The 17,251-nt window shown below is 43.2% G+C and overlaps 1 pseudogene; it reads left to right on the top strand.

The window, feature by feature from the left end:
* Positions 1–17,251, top strand: part of LOC114504874 — an 86,537-nt pseudogene that overhangs the window by 40,341 nt on the left and 28,945 nt on the right.

Below are 17,251 nucleotides of genomic sequence, written 5' to 3'. Positions count from 1 at the left end.
CAGCACTTGTTTATTTATTGATGATAGCCATTCTGATAGGTGTGAGGTGTTAGCTCATTGTGGTTTTAATTTGCATTTCTCTGATGATTAGTGACATTGAACATCTTTTCATATGTCTATTGGCCATCTGTATGTCCTTTTTGGAGAAGTGTCTATTCAGGGCCTTTGCCCATTTTTTAATTGGATTGTTTGGTTTTTGGTGTTGACTCTTATAAGTTTTTTATAAATTTTGGATACTAACCCCTTATCAGATGTATTGGCAAATATGTTTTCCCATTCAGTGGGTTGTCTTTTTATTTTGTTGATAGTTTCCTTTGCTGTGAAAAAGGTATTTAATTTGATGTAGTCCAGTTGTTTATTTTTTGTTTCCCATGCCTTAGGAGATATATTAGAAAAAATATTGTTGTGAACAATGTTCAAGATTTTGCTGCCTTTGTTTTCTTCTAGGATTTTTATGGTTTTGGGTCTAATATTTAAGCCTTTAATCCATTTTGAATTTATTCTTGTGTGTGGTGTAAGAAGGTGGTCTGGTTTCATTTTTCTGCAGGTATCTGTCCAATTTTCTCAGTACCATTTATTGAATAAACTCTCTTTAGCCCATTGTATGTACTTGCTTCCTCTCCTCATAACTTTTTGTTATGAAAATTTTCAAACACAAAAAAAGTTGGAAGAAAAATACACAGAAAATTCATAATTACTCCTTAGATTCAATAATTGTTAACATTGTGCCATGTTGGCTGTCTGTATATTCATGTGTATTTTATTCTCTGAATCATTTAAAGGTTAAGTTGCAAGACAAATAATGAGAAAAAGAAAAAGTTTAAGTTGCAGATATAGTGGCACATCATAGACCTTATGGTCTATATACACTTATAGTTTAGTTTACATCTCCTAGAAATAAAACACTTTTTGATTGGAGAGCTTTGAGCAGAGTAATGACCTGATTTAATTTACCATTTAAAAATGTATGTATGTATGTATTTTAGAGAAAGGGGAAGGGAGGGAGAAAGAGAGGGCAAGAAACATCTCATATGTGCCCTGACTGGGGACCAAACCCACAACCTAGGCATGTGATCTGACTGGGAATAGAACCAGCAAACCTTTGCTTTGTGGAACAATGCCCAACCAACTGAGCCACCTGGTCAGGGCTAACTTACATTTTAATAGCATCCTTCTGGCTGCTATGAGAGAATTAATTCAACAAAGGGAGTAAGACAGGGGAAACCTATCATTTAGGTTTATTGTGCTTGTTGACAGCCAGAGGGAGGTGGGGCTAGAAAAGTAATCAGGGGCCAATGAAAAGACCTTTATGTTACATTTTGATTTTTTCTTTTTTAAAGATTTTATTTATTTATTTTTTGAGAGATGGGGAGGGAGGGAGAAAGAGAGGGAGAGAAACAGCAATGTTCGAGAGATACATCAACCAGTTGCCTCTCACATGTACCCCCAACCAGGGATCTGGTCCACAAGCCAGGCATGTACTCTGACTGGGAGTCAAACCAGTGACCCTTTGGTTCACAGGCTAGTGTTCAATCCACTGAGCCACACCAGTCAGAGCACATTTCAATTTTCTTAATCCTGTGTATCAAGATTTCCCAAGTATGCATATTTTCTGTGCTATTTTTTATTTAATTTTTTAAAATTTATTTTAAATCACTAACTTAAAAAAACCTTAAGTGTCATAAGCGAAAGTATATGTGAAATCATTCATTTGGTGGGTTTCATTTTTTCTAACACAATTAAAGTACCTAACCATTAACAAAAAGAAATATTGTGTACCATCTGAAAATCATCATATGTACTACCAAAAGTACAGATGCTATACTTTGGGAAAGAGATCTGTAGGTAAAGGAAGTCATTGAAGATTTTTAAGCCTGGGGAAGACATAATCTGAATTTTGTTTATAACATTCTGGCAGTGGTATGAAACAGGGATTGGAGGGGAGGAAATGAAAGCTTACTCACCACCTCTTATGCAACAGGTGCTCAGAATAGAGATAAATGAAATAGGTTGCTACCACCAAGGAACTTATAGTCTAGTAAGGGAGACAGACATGAGGACAGAAAATTGCAGCATGAAGTAGAAGGTACTATTATTAGGATTATCTTATATGGCCCAAATGCAGGCATGATCAACACTGCCTCAGAAACTGAGTCCAGGAGACTTTACCCAGAAAAAGATGCTTCAGCCAGGTTTCAGTGAAGGTGTTAATCTTGTGAATGCAGATCGGAGGTACTCAAGAAAGAGGAACAGTATGCGTAAAGCATGGAAACATGAAATGATGGACATTCATTCAACAAACATTAACTGAACACTTACTATAAACCAGGTCCTGTGCTGAGCCCAGAGAACAAAGGGACTAAAGATGCAGTCCTAATTCTGAATAAACTCACAGTTAATTACAGTGAACATCATAGTGCTGTGTGGTCGGTGTTATTAATACAAATGAGTGTGGGATGCTGTGGGAGTGCATACTGCTGAGCCTGTAATTCACACTGGATGGTAAAGAGATGATCTATCAGATGAATTGTGAAAATTTGGCCAAGCTTGTGCAGGTACAGGCTGCATGAGATGAGGTGACATGCCTGTAGGAACTGCAAATGGTTTAGTGGAGTTTGAGATGTGTGGATTTGGTCCTAAAAGGAATGGAATATTAATTACTAACTCAAGGACTAATAATATCAGAATTGCCTTTGAAAAGATCTGCTTGTAGAGTGGAAAGTGGTTTGAAGGGAGGCTACGTGAATTGCAGTGAAAGAGCAGTTTTCACAGCTGAGTTGATTTCATATGAGAAATGCTAGGGTGGGCCTGAGCTAGAGCAGTATAACATGGAAGGCAGGGAGGAGACTGGTAACAAGAGAGAGTAAGGAATCAGAACCAATAGAAGTTGCTGATACTTGGTTATGGAGACATGACTCACAACTGGGTAACTGTGTGTTAAGAAATAATGTGAGTGTATGAAGGAAGTGACTTTGGACTATTTGGACAGCATTTTTTTTTTCTGTAGAATTTGAAGGAACTCTTTCTCCATTTACTAAGTGAGTGTTTTCCTCCTGCACTGGGGAAGTTGCTTGAAATTCAAGTGACATGAAAAACCTTAAGGTGTGCTGTGGAAGCAAACCCTAGTGCCTAAAAGGGGAGAGGAACACATTCTGGGGTGGGAAGGAATCAAAGCTCACTTACTAATTGATGTGAGAGCAATGGAGGAAGCAATGGTGCACCTGTGTTTCTGAAAATTTTCTTTGAGAACAGCGGCCTTTAAGGAATGGTACTCAACCTTGTTGCACATTAAAATTTCTTGGAGCTTGAAAAAGTCTTGATGCCCAGGCCACACTCTGGACCAATTTGATCAGTCTCTGGGGGTGAGATCCAGGAGTCAGTATTTTTAAAGCTCCCTAGCTTATTCTATTGTTCAGCTGGTGTGGAGAATATCAAGATTTACTTCCTTGGAAACAAAGGTCTAAGGACTGATTCTTGTTGACTTCAGCACAGATACATGGACAGCCACACACATTGGCAATCTAGTCTCATAAACTTAATCAGGGCATGCAAGTATCATTTCTCTTTGATACTTTGATGTCTGGCATCTGGTGGCCTCACATAACTAATGCTAATCTTAAGTGTCTGTCTGAAGTCCAGAGGCCAACTGTACACTCAGCAGGTTATGGTCAGATTATCAGAGAGTGCTTTGAGGTTTACCAGCATGACGAATTTAGCACAAATGTCTATTTGAAATAGATTTCATACTCATCCGTGAGTTTTCTAATAACTGATTAACTTATTAGATTACAACATGGAAGATTGTATAGGTCAGGGATATTGTCCTTCCTCCTGCCACTTTGGAAAGATGGTTTGTTATTCTTGATACAGTTCAGGTATGTTGTTCTAACAGTGTGAATCATTTTACTAAATTTAATAGATCTATATTTTTAATTGACCCAAGGAAATACTACTCACTAGCCTGTAAATGTAATGGTTAAATTAAGTTTCTTGTTAGTGGAGGTTCACAACTGAAGTGCTTGGTCAACAAAATCAATGTGTACTCTTCTAATTATAAGTAATAAGGTTCTTTGTGTAGTAATATTACAAACTGATTACCTTAGTTGTTTATACAGGTAGCTCCTATTTAAAAATTGCAACAGAATTGACTTCCAGACAAGATGGAGGTGTAGGTAGATACACTTTGCCTTCCCACACAACCAAAAGAAGGACAACAAACTAAAAAACAAATATAACCAGAACTGCCAGAAAATTGAATTGTATGGAATGCTGACAACCAAGGAGTTAAAGAAAAAAAATTCATCCAGACTGGTAGGAGGGACAGAGATGGACAGCTAGGGTGGAGAGGCCTCGCAGCAAGGCAGTGGGCTGGCAGAGTGGGTAGTCCCACATTTGCATGCAGATAAACCTGGAGGAACAACTGGAGAGTGAGACAGACAGCACAACCCAGACTTCCAGAGAGGGAAAATAAAGCCTCAAAGCCTCTGACTGAAAAAACCTATGGGGGTTGAGGCAGGAGGAGAAACTTCCAGCCTCACACGAGACTTTGTTGGAAAGACGCACAGGGTCCTAGAATGTACAAAAAATCACCTCCCTGGGAATCAGCACCAGAGGGCCCAATTTGCTTGTGGGTAGAGGAGGGAGTGACTGAAAGTCAATGGAAAGCTGAGTAAGTGGCATTGTTCCCTCTCAGATCCCTCTGCCACATATAGTGCCACAGTGCAGTGACATAGGTTGCTTAGCCCTGGCGAATACCTAGGGCTCTGTCCCTTACTACATAACAGGCATGGCAAGACAAAAAAAAAAAAAGGCCCAAATGAAAAAACAAATTAAAGCTCCAGAAAAAATACAGCTAAGTGATGAAGAGATAGCCAACCTATCAGATGCAGAATTTGAAACACTGGTAATCAGGATGCTCATAGGAATGGTTGAGTATGGTTGCAAAACAGAGGAAAAAGTGAAGGCTATGAAAAGTCAAATAAAGGAGAATGTACAAGTATTGGGAACTGCCCTGCCTGGTTTCAGAAACTGTAACCTCCCCGCCCCATCCCCCCACCTGTCATGGCAAAGGCTGAGTAGAGAGACCTTGGGACCATAAGCCACTAAGGAGACAAAGCTTATCATCTTGGCAGGGGCGCTGTCTCTGCCTCCTTTAATTCTCCCTGCTTGGCTCCAGGCAGATGACTGTTTAGCCAATGATGAGTAAGATTCCTCAAAGGAGAGATGACCTGAGACAGGCACAATTGCAAAGAGGTCCTCAGGGAAGGACTTGGGAAGGCTATAGAAAAAGGGGGTATGGACCCTAGCCCCTCGGCTTTGACATAGCCTGAGTCCTCATTCTGTCTGCAAGAAGTCTCCTAACCTCTTGGCTGCCTTCCCCTGCCTGACTTAAGCCTGAAACAATGCCAGAGGTGGGTGTGGCCCTATGCAGTTCCCTGGGGGTGATCAGGCCTAAGAAATAATGCATAAAATCCTGTGAAACCTGCTTTGCTAATACCCTCAATTTAAATGATAACAGTCCAAGTATAGATTGAGTTTGTTTTTCCAAAGTTTTATGGCCCTTTAGCTATCTGACCCTCCAGAATAAGCCCTCATAGTTCTTTGAGTGTTATCTATTGTTTGATCATTACTGCCTGACAATAAGTGATGAACTTTACCTGTATTCCTGTGCAAATTGAACTCAATAAAAGCCCATTGAAGAACAGGCTCCTGGCTCTTCTTTGAGAGATCAGCCACCTTTCCTCCCTAAGCAGATCATGTCTTGGTAGACTTATTCTCATCCATGGTGGCAGGGCAGGGTGCCCTGTGGGTGGAGTTCCGCCATATACAGGGAACCACCCCCCCCAGTGAAGGAAAGGAACCCAGGACTCAAATCAATGGTTTGGAACAAAAGGAAGAAATAAACATCCAACGGTAACAGAATGAAGAAACAAGAATTTGAAACAATGAAGAGAGGCTTAGGAACCTCTGGGACAACTTTAAATGTTCCAACCTCTGAATCATAGGGGTGCCAGAAGGAGAGAGGAAGAGCAAGAAATTGAAAACTTATTCAAAAATGTAATGAAGGAGAACTTCCTTAATATGGCAAAGGAAATAGACTTCCAGGAAGCCCACGAAGCTCAGAGTCCCAAAAAAGTTGGACCCAAGGAAGAACACACCAAAGTACATCATAATTACATTACCCAAGATTAAAGATAAGGAGAGAATCTTAAAAGCAGCAAGAGAAAAGGAGAGATTTACCAACAAAAGGAGTCCCCAGAAGTCTATCAGCTGATTTCTCAAAAGAAACCTTGCAGGCAAAAAGGGGCCGGGAAGAAGTATTTGAAGTCATGAAAGTCAAGGACCTACACCCAAGATTACTCTATGCAGCAAAAGTATCATTTAGAATGGAAGGGCAGCTAAAGTGCTTCCCAGATAAGGTCAAGTTAAAGGATTTCATCATCACCAAGCCCTTATTATATGAAATGTTAAAGGGACTTATGTAAGAAAAATAGGAAGATCAAAAATACAAACAGTAAAATGGCAACAAACTCACAACTATCAACAACTGAACCTAAAAATAACAAAACCAAAACCAAAAGGAAACTAAACAAACAACTAGAACAAGGACAGACTCACAGAAATGGAGATTACATGGAGGAATATCAACAGGGAATGGGAAGGGGAGAATAGGGGGAAAGGTACAGGGAATAAGAAGCATAAATGGTAGGTACAAAATAGACAGAGGGAGGTTAAGAATAGTACAGGAAATGGAGAAGCCAAAAGAACTTATATGTGTGACCCACAAACATGAACTAATGTGGGGGAATGATGGTGGGAAGGGGAGGGTACAGGGCACAGGGGAATAAAGGGGAGAAAAAATGGGACAAATGCAATAGCATAATCAATAAAATATATTAAAAATAACTAAAAAAAATAAAAATTGCATGTTAAAAATATATTTAAAATAACTAAAAAAAAATAAAAAACAAAATGTATACTTTTCACAAAAGAAAGAAACAGTGACAATGGAATTGTAGTACACTATAGAAAAGGAGCTACCCCTCCTATTTGGCCAACAAAGCATGCTTGCCTTTTTTTTTTTTTTTGTCAGCACTCATTTATAGAGTACCTGCTAGGTGTTAGCACCTAGCTGGGAATGGATATGCAAAGTCATATGCCAAGATGCCCTGGGGGCTTACCTGGCATTCATGGGTGGGGCAGCTGGAAAGTCCTGTACAATGAGCTAAGTCCAGGGTAGAAATAAGTACACAGAGCAAGAGGACTGCCAGCTACTTGCTAAGCTGCTTGTTATGGATGTAGGGCACTGCACTGACCCCATGTGGCAGCACTGCCTTGCAGTCCTGGCCAAATTCCTGCTTCTACACTTTTCCCAGGGGTTAAAATATTTATTTGTTGGGTTACAGCATCACATGTGGATACTTTTCAGGAAACATAAATAAAATCCATTACTTAAAAACATTCTCCTACACTCAATCTGCTATAAATACAAGTGTGTTTTTAAAATTTATGCATGCAGCTTTCCTTTTGCTTGTCTTTTGTCTGAAACCCTCACAATAGATACTTTCAAAATTGTATTTGCAACAAAAGTTTAGAAAGTGACTTTTCTCCTAATGACATAGTAAGCAATACTGTATTGAATTCCAGTAAAGAAGCATATACAAAATAAATTGTTTAAGGGTGAATAATTGACAAAATATAACCTTAAGGCTATTTAAGTAATGAAAATATTCTTGGTGTTTAATTATATGTAGTGAATCATTAATCATTGAAGATAAGTATTTTCCATAGAGATTTACTACAGTAAGAGCTTGGCAATTCTCAGGCAAGCATCTCTTCTGCTTGTTTAATGACTCCTGGTTCATATCAGGATTAATTTGGAGGTTTTATTTAGTGTTAAAGAGTAGGTTACCTAGACTAGAAATGAGCTAGTCTTATGTATTATATTTGGTGCTGGTGGGTTTGTTCTTTCTAAGTAACAATTCTATATCATCTTGTAGATTTTGCTGAAATGCTTATTGTGAATTTGTTTATTAATGTTTTTACATATTTTTGACCACTGGAGGCCATGGAAACAAAGAGCTGAAAGATCTAGAAATAGTTACCAGTTAGAACTTTGCATGTGTTCAGAACCTGACTTTTACCCTCCCCATCATCATGTACTGCAGAAGATAGAATTGCAAAAGTATACAACTTCTGGTCAAGATGGAGGCACAGGTAGACATGCTTCATCTCCTTGCACAACCATAAGAAGGATAACAACTAATCTCAAAAGAAAAAACACCCAAACTGCCAGAAATTCAAACTATATGGAAGACCAACAACCAAGGATTTAAAGAAGCCATGTCCATCCAGATGGGTAGGAGGGGTGGAGATGGGGAGCCAGGGCAGAGTGGTAGCAGTATGGCACCAGAGAAGTGGCAGTGATGAGGTGGTAGTGGTGGTGGCAACTGGTGGAACATATGGTCCTACATTCATGTGTGCAGGATAAAAATTGGGAGGGATACCTTGGGAGGCAGCAAGTCTAGCCCCAGGCCAGACCATGCAGTCCAGAGTTTCAGATCCAAAGAAATAAAGCCTTATAACTTCTGGCTATAAAAAACAGTAGAGGTTAGGGTGGCAGAAGAAACTGCTGGTCTCTCATGAGAGTCCATTTAAAGGGCCTGCACAGTCCTGGAACACATGCAAACCCACCCACTCTGGGAAACCACCAGGGCAACAGCTCGAAGGGTGCCCATCGCATATGGGGAGTGGGTGAAGTGACTGAAAATGAGGCAAATTCTGGGCAAACCTCCAGAAGCCACACAGCAGCACTGTCCCCTCTCTGACTCCCCTGCCATACATACACCACAAGTGGTGAAGTGGGTTGCCCTGCCCTGGAAAATACCTAAGACTCTGCCCCAGACACTTAACAAGTACACCAACACAAGGAGTCAAGGCAGCTCTACCTAATGCACAGAAACAAACACAGGGAGGCTGCTAAATTGAGGAGACAAAGAAATATGGCTCAAATGAAAGAACAGAACAAAACCCCAGAAATAGAACCAAACGAAATGGAGACAGCCAATCCATCAGATGCAGAGTTCAAAACACTGGTGAGAAGAATGCTCAGAGAACTCACTGAGTATGGCAAAAGCATAAGGCAAGAAATGAAGGCTACTATGTTGCTACCATTCAAGGCCGGACAGGTTCACATGGAATTTGGGCAGAGGAAGAAAATTCCGTGGAGCCGTGGAGGTGCCTGACATGCCTTTATTCATGGGTGGGGTGATCCATGCATGCTGCAACCCGTGTTTTGTGCCAGCAGGTAGTCCCAACTCCTTTATATACTAAGTGCACACAAAGCTGGCAGGATGCCAAGATATTATATAACAAAGCTTGATTCTGTGCATATGGGCCCATTCTCAAGGTATGTGAGTGCTGCTTGTCAGGCCTGGTGAGGGAGCCTGACTGACTCCATTTCCCCTGCAATCCACCCCTTCAGGGTTCCTCACCATACAGTCTATGTGAGGGTGTCTTCCATGAGGGTCCCTTGAAAGGACGGCAGAGCCCTGCACTCAACTGCTGCAACAGCAGTACAAACTGCAATAGCACACAACCAGAACACAAGTGCTGTCACTGAAGACAGCAAGGACCCACCACCACTCAGTAGTTAGGGATGCCCATAATCCCTTAACCTGTCAGGTGTTAGATAGCGCAGGTCTCAGAAGCTAATGCCAGTAGAGCTTAGGTAACATTGTGACAGACATCTGGAATGTACACACAGCATTCAGCCCCAACTAGGGCACATACCTTACCCTGTGATGCAGTAAGCACATCTTGGGCCATACGATTTTGTAAGGCTACTTTTCTTAATTGATACACTTCCTCATTTAAGAACCTTAAAGAATCATGTGTTGCATTCAGTGCATGAGCAGTGTGCAAAGCCAAAACAGTTAGCTCAGTCTCAGTGACTATAGACACAGATTGAGGAGAAAAAATAGCTAATGTGTAATACCACCAGGAAGTATGCTTTATCTGGTGTCACTCTTTAACCACTTCCCAACTGGATGGCTGGATTGCCAGAATTTTCTGAACTCAAAGGGCAGGCAAAGGGCCATCCCCAGGTACAACAGCCAGTCCAGTTTCAGGGCAGGTAAGGGCACTCATGTGAGCCAATACACTCAGAGGGACCCGGTGGGAGTTGCAGCCCATGCATCATTCCACACCCCCCAGAAATGCTTTAAAGTCTGAATCTGACACAGACCTGTCAGAGTTCAGCCCACCTGGGCTTGTCCTTCAAGGTTCTCAATGCGAAGGGGAGCTGGTCTGGATATCTCCATGGTTTCAGCCATGAGCCACCATGAGTCATCTCATGGAGTAGCTGCCTAATGTCCAGAGTAGTCATACTGCTGCTTTGTCCCAGCATAGATGTCAGTGAGGGTGTCTTCCATGAGGGTCCCTTGCATTCCAGTCCAGGTTGCATTCTACAAGGGATGTGCACTGTTCCACTTGTTTTGTAACCAAGTCCAATTTGAGACAGAAGCGGGAGAGATGCACCACTGGAGGACAGCAGACGTGCTCAGGGGGAGTTCAGTGCAGACCCAGCATGCTGACTGGTCAGCCACTGAGACGTAGGTATGAACCCAGTCCACTAAGGTGTTACTTTGCACCCTAAAGACAGAAAGACAGAGCAGTTATAGCCACCAACAATGGCAAAGTACAACACTCAGGCAATATACAAGCAAGTTTTTGGTCAGCTGATAAGATAGCAGCTGGCAAAGTGGACCTCCCTGGGTGCAAATACCATACCTTTCACACCTATAGCATCTACTTGCAACAAGAGTGGAGAACTCATAATGGGCCACATGGAAATCACAAGGTACCATGAAGAAGCACTTTGCCCTGGCTGGTGTAGCTCAGTGGATTGAGCGCGGGCTGGGAACCAAAGTGTCCCAGGTTCGATTCCCAGCTAGGGTACATTCCTGGGTTGCAGGCCATAACCCCCAGCAACCGCACATTGATGTTTCTCCTCTCTCCTCTCGTCTCTCTCTCTCTCTCTCTCTCTCTCTCTCTCTCGCTCTCTCTCCCTCTCTCTCCCCCTCCCTTCCTTCCCTAAAAATAAATAAATAAATAAAATCTTTTTTTTTTTTTTAAAAAGAAGCATTTCATGGTCTGCTGGCCTTGGATATGTCACCTTTAATATTGGGGGCTGAGCCCCAATCACCCAGGGCACTATTCATAAGTTTCTCTCTACCCTTGGCCCCAGGGGCAACAAGAACCACCCAACACATGTGGGAGGATTTTATTTCCCAAGGTCACATCCAAGTGGCTGTTTTCCCTCACTCCAGGCCCTCCAGAGTGGGCAAAAGAGTATTCCCCTGTTTTTCCATGCCTGGTTTTAGCAAAGCATCCTTAGTCCGTACCTGCAGCTGAATTGGAGCTGCAGTGTGGTGGAGTAATGCTTCCACCAGGGCTGCCCCCCCTTCAACTTGACTCCTCTTATTTAGAGTCTGGAGAACCATCCATAAACATTTTGTCCAGCCCCTCCAGCATAGGGATGGCAGCTACAGCTCACAGGCCCTGCTTTATGAGACCGTTGTACTGTTCATTTAATCTGGCAGCTTGAGGGTGATACGCCACATGGAACTTCCAGTCAACCTGCAGGTCTCAGGCCCATTGTTGAACCAGGACTCCAGTAAAATGCATCCTCCCCAAGCAGCACATAAACAAGGGTCACCCTTGTGACCCTTGTGACCCTTGCACAAAAACACTCCAGCACAGCGATTACCACTTTCTGATCCAGGAGCTATGCAGGGTAGTAGCTAAAAGTCCAGTAGCTCTGTCCACACATGTGATTGCATACCTATACACCTCTGAACTCGGCAGAGGCCTGACTACGCCAACCGCTATCAGGTCAGTGAGATGTATTCCTGCACCACCTGCCCAGTAGTTACCAGAGGCCTCTGGGGATGCTCTCATGAGCAAACAATACAGGTCTCACAAGCTTCCTGCACTTCTGCTAAGGTGACAGGTAAACCCTCAAGTTTTTATAGTGGAGGCGATGGTATAGCCACTGGACTACTTCTCTTTGCCGTTTCCAGCCAGTACACTTTGGCTGGCATGTCAGCCTCCTCATTCCCAGGGGAGCCAAGGGGTGCATGTCCGGTGACATGATGTACAGCGATTTGTTTCTGGTGGCCTAATTCCCAAAGGTCTTGCACAAGGCCTGCCCCACAATGGCCTATGCATAACCATCCATGTATTTGCCTGCCACGTAGAGATCCACAATGTCAGCCCCTGGTACACTGCCCAACTCTCTGTGCAAATAGTCAAGAGCAGTGCTTCACTGGCAGCCACGAGTCACATGGCATGAAGTTCTGCCCATTAGTCACTCTGACCTATGCCAGTGTCGAAACCATATAGTGCCTGTTTCTGGTTGCATTGCTACAGCAGTCCACCTGGCAGGTCTGATCCCTGCTGGACCCATCAGTGTACCATGCATCTGAAGGAATAGGTGCCTGCCCTCCATGGAAGGGGGCTAGCTTCCATTTGTCTATAGTGGCAGGGGCAGTAGATTTTTTACCTACATAGGTGACAGGGCGTAGCACCTCCTGCAATATGGCCCATAGGGGACTAGTGGACAGAGTACTCCTTTGTTGCAGATAAGCCCCCCACTTAGCCAACGTGGACATCTGAGCCACCCCAATATGAGGCTTGGCCATCCAGTCCCAGACCCACCCTTCAATGGGATACATGGTCCTTACTGTCACAGGGGCAGTTCCTGTTACAGCCTCCGTGGCCAGCAGGGCAGCATATACCACCACCAGTTGCTTTTCAGTCGGGGAGTACCTTACCTCTGCTCCCCACCATAGCTGGGACCAGAACCCAGGGGTTGATGTAGTTGTTCCAATAGCTGCCAAAAAACTCCACACAAAGCCTTTTTGTGTCCATGCACATGTAGCTCACAGGGTCTAGCAGGATCCAGAGCATGCAAGGCCTGAGCATATTTAATGGTGCACTTTGCTCATTAGAACACTTGTTCCAAGGTCTGGGTCCAGTCCCAGCTCACTCCGTTTTTTACCAAAACATACAAGGGAGGAACAACTTGAGTTAGGTGGGGCACACTCTCCAGTACTCCAGCAGGCCCAACAATTGTTGGAGCTGTTTCACAGTGGTTTGCAGCCACACTTTTTGGAGCACATCAATGCCCAGGATATACTCAGGAACAGAGGACACATACACTGTACACTCACGAGGGTGGGGCAGTCGCCCAATACCCAGGGAAGCAGCAAGGCCTTCACCTTTCCCAGTCCCCACCTGTCCCCTGTAGACTGGTTCTTTGGCCCTCTCCCTATTCAAATTTCCAAAGGATATTTCCTCCCTCTTTTCCGGAGGTTGGGACAGCCATATGGTCTTCCAGACGCCCAAGACGCCACCCGTCCACCCCTCGCACCCTCCCAGGTCACATCCCCAGGTTTTCTTTATTGCCTTCTTCTAGGGCCTCAGGAAACATTGTTCAGCTCGCAAACACAAGAGGTCGCTCTTAACAGCGAGACAGAGAGAGCTCAAGCTACCACCCTTCTTGCCTGCAGCTGCTTTTCCTCACCGCCTTCCCACAACAGCACACCAAAAGCAGAGCTTTCTGGGTGCCAGTGCCACTGCTGCTAGAGCACCAACCCCAGGCGCAGTCCTGTGGCCCAGTCACTCTCGCACATCTTGGTTCCAAGTCTGTGTAGGGTGGGGGAGGGGGAGGAGATACAAAAGCGGCAATTCCCCTCCTTTTCCTCCGAATTGTTCACTACTATTGGGGAGGGGATCGCCACGGTTGTGCTGTTCGGAAGTCTTCCTCCAGAGCGCAGATTCTGGCCACTGAAGCCTCGGCTGGGCATAGGAGTTCAGGTAACTTCACCACATCGCCAAGCACAGTCTCCTCTCCCTCAGCCTCCAAGGCTTCCATTCCCTCTTGGAGCTCTATGAACTTGCCGCCCTGAGAAGTGCAGTCCCTGCCTCAGCTCACAAAGCTGATGGAATACACCCAGCCCATCACCCCCACAGCCACCTGGGCACTCAGCTTCTCTAGGGTCTCCCTTCCCACCTGCAGGGACTTTACCATGTCAGATGTGCCACTAACATCTGGACAATTCTGTGGGGAGTCCACACTGCCAGGACCCTTGCCACCAGATACCACGTCCCAGTGACTAGCAGCACCCTTCCAGACATCCCTCCAAGGGGAGCAGAGGGCTCCATACTGCAACAAATCCTGCCCAAGGCACCAACTGGGTTGTGACCGTTCAAGGCCAGCCAGGTTCACATGGGTTTCTGGCAGAGGGAAGAAAATTGGCAGAGCCATGGGGGTGTTTGACATGACTTTATTCAAGAGTGGGGCAATCCATGCCGCTGCAAGCGGATGATGCACCAGGCAGGGAGTCCCAACTCCTTTATATACTAAGTGCACAGAAAGCCAACAGGGTGCCAAGATATTATATAACAAAGCGTGATTCCATGCATGTGGGCCCATTCTCAAGGTTATAGATATACGGCTTATTGGGCCTGGTGAGGGAGCCTGACTGACACATTTCTCCTATACCTACAGTAAGTGAAATAAAGAAAAATTCACAGGGAACCTACAGTGAAGGGAAGGAAGCCAGGGTTCAAATTCGCAATTTGGAACATAAGGAAGAAATAAATATTCAACTAGTATAGAAAGAAGAACAACAATTTTTAAAAATGAGGAGAGTATAAGAAGATTCTGGGACATCTCCAGAAGTGCCAACACCTGAATCATTGGGATGCCAGAAGGAGAACAGAAAGAGCAAGAAATTAAAAATTATTTGAAAAAAATAACGAAGAGAACTTTCCTAATTTGGTAAAGGAATAGACATGCAAGTCCAGGAAGCACAGAAGGTCCCAAACAAGATGGATGCAAAGAGGTCCACTCCAAGACACATCATAACTAGAATGCCCAAGGTTAAGGAGAGAGAATCTTAAAAGTGATAGGGGACTCAGGTGTTGGAAAATTTGGGTTAAGATAAATAGTTAATAAGCCTAGTAGGTAATGCATATGTTAAAGCTATATTCAGGAACTGCAGGTACAGCTCACCACTCCTGGGAAAGACAGCCAACCTCCTGGGGCACAGCTGGAGACATCCAAGCCATTTTGTTCCAGGGAGACACAGATGACCACCACCCCTGGGGACAGCTAACTGCCCAGGGTGAGAATGCTGCAGTTTTAAAGTCAAATTTTCCCTAAATTTCAAAACCCTTCACCACATTTTGTTCTCTGTTATAAAAAGGCTGGCTTGAAAGGAAATGTAAGATGGTCTGTTAGGGTACAAACCCACTGTCTTCTCAGATGGCCAGTTGTCTGAATAAAGGGCCCATAAAGATTCAACCCCTGTCTCTGCTTATTGAGACTGGTAGGTGACAGGTAGCCACAAACACTGGCTTTTCTGGTTTCAAAAGCAGCAAGAGAACAGCAGCAGAGTTACTTACAAAGGAGTTCCCATATGAATATCAATTGATTTCTCAAAGGAAACTTTGCAGGCTGAAAGAGACTGTGAATAACTATTCAAAGTCATGAAAAGCAAGGACTTACAACCTAGATTACTCTATCCAGCAAAGCTATCATTTGGAATGGAAGGAGAGATAAAGTGCTTCCTATACAAGGTAAAGCTTAAGGAGTTAATCATCGTCAAGCCCATATTATATGAAATATTAAAGGGACTTATTAAGAAAAAGAAGGAAATAAAAACTATGAACATTAAAATGATAGGAAACTCACAACTATCGACAACTAAAAAAACAAAAACAAACTAAGCAAACAACTAGAATGGGAACAGAACCAGAGAAATGGAGATCACATGAAGGGTTATTAGCTGGTAGGGGGAAGGGGGAGAATGAGGAGAAAGGTACAGGGATTAAGAAGCATAATTAGTAGGTACAAAATAGACAGAGGATACTAAGAATAGTATGGAAAATGGAGAAGCCAAAGAACTTACATGCATGACCCATGGACATGAGCTAAGGTGGGGATTGCTGGAGGGAGTAGGGTACTGAATGGAGGAGAGCAAAGGGGCAAAAATTGGGACAACCCTAATAGTATAATCAATGAAATGTACTTTAAAAAGTATACAAAATATTACAGCCAAAGAACTGTGTCCATATAAGCATTTACATTTGTTGAGATTGCTAGAATAATCAGTCTTTAACAAGAATCTTATATAATAAGCCCATTTGCTGGCTATAATGAACACTTGTGGCATTTCAAATTGTTAAAAACGTTTGGCCCAAAAGATGATGACTGAGGGCTAAATCAGTGCTAAATGTGATGTGAAGTTTTGTGGAGGGAATTCTACCCACGAGTTCAAAAGGCGACAATAATACAGATTCTGTATTTCAACACAAAAGTATCACTGATGTTTCTCCTCCATAACTCATTTCTCTTCTATAAATAGGGTCCTAACATTTTATTACAAAGGGACCACCTGAGGACAAGATTATGTCCAAAGGAGGAGATAACCTTAGGAGCTTGGGGGCAGGGAGAGAAATATTATACTGGTACTTTTTTCCATTTACTCTTTATGGTGGAAACATTAACAGTAGTCCCCAAACTCTGGTGAAGAGAAACAGGTATATAGGGAGTTAGATTCTTATATTTCTGTGCCAGCAATGTGATCGTACCAAGCTTTCAGTGTTTTTGTGACAGCCCATTCATTGCCTTTCCAGGAGAGTTACTGAATTAATTTTCACAGAGAGCATATGACTTTCTTCTTAATGAGTGATTTTTTTCTTCTGATAAATTTACATTTTCAATCTCATTTTCTCTCAGAGAGATTTTAGTTCAGATCCAGGTAAAAAGCTCAGCTCCAGACTTATTAGCTGTGGACCTTTGGATAGTTGAATTACCCTGGCTAAGCCATAGTGTCTACTTCAGGGGTATTGTGAAAATTAGTAGAAATGACAGAAAAATGTCAAACAGGGCCAGGCACATAGGAAGCTTGCAATACATGTTAGACTTTCATAATTGTTCAAGGGATTCATCAGGTTGACCCTAGAAAGGAGAAATTCCCTCTTTTTCCTTGAGGTACAAAAACTCTTGAGGATTCAAGTTTCCCAACTATAATTCAGAGAGCCTGTAGAGCCATGAAACCACATTTCTATTCCTCTGGTCATTTTCCATCTTGGACTCCTTTTCACCTCCATGGGAGTGCTCATACCAATTTGGGCAGCAATTTCATTGACAAGATTGTCTATTTTATACAAATGATAC

The sequence above is a fragment of the Phyllostomus discolor genome, chromosome 3 (genome assembly GCF_004126475.2).
Source record: "Phyllostomus discolor isolate MPI-MPIP mPhyDis1 chromosome 3, mPhyDis1.pri.v3, whole genome shotgun sequence".
NCBI lineage: Eukaryota > Metazoa > Chordata > Mammalia > Chiroptera > Phyllostomidae > Phyllostomus > Phyllostomus discolor.
Note: the sequence above shows the minus strand (reverse complement) of the source record. Positions and strands in the feature narration are given on the sequence as shown.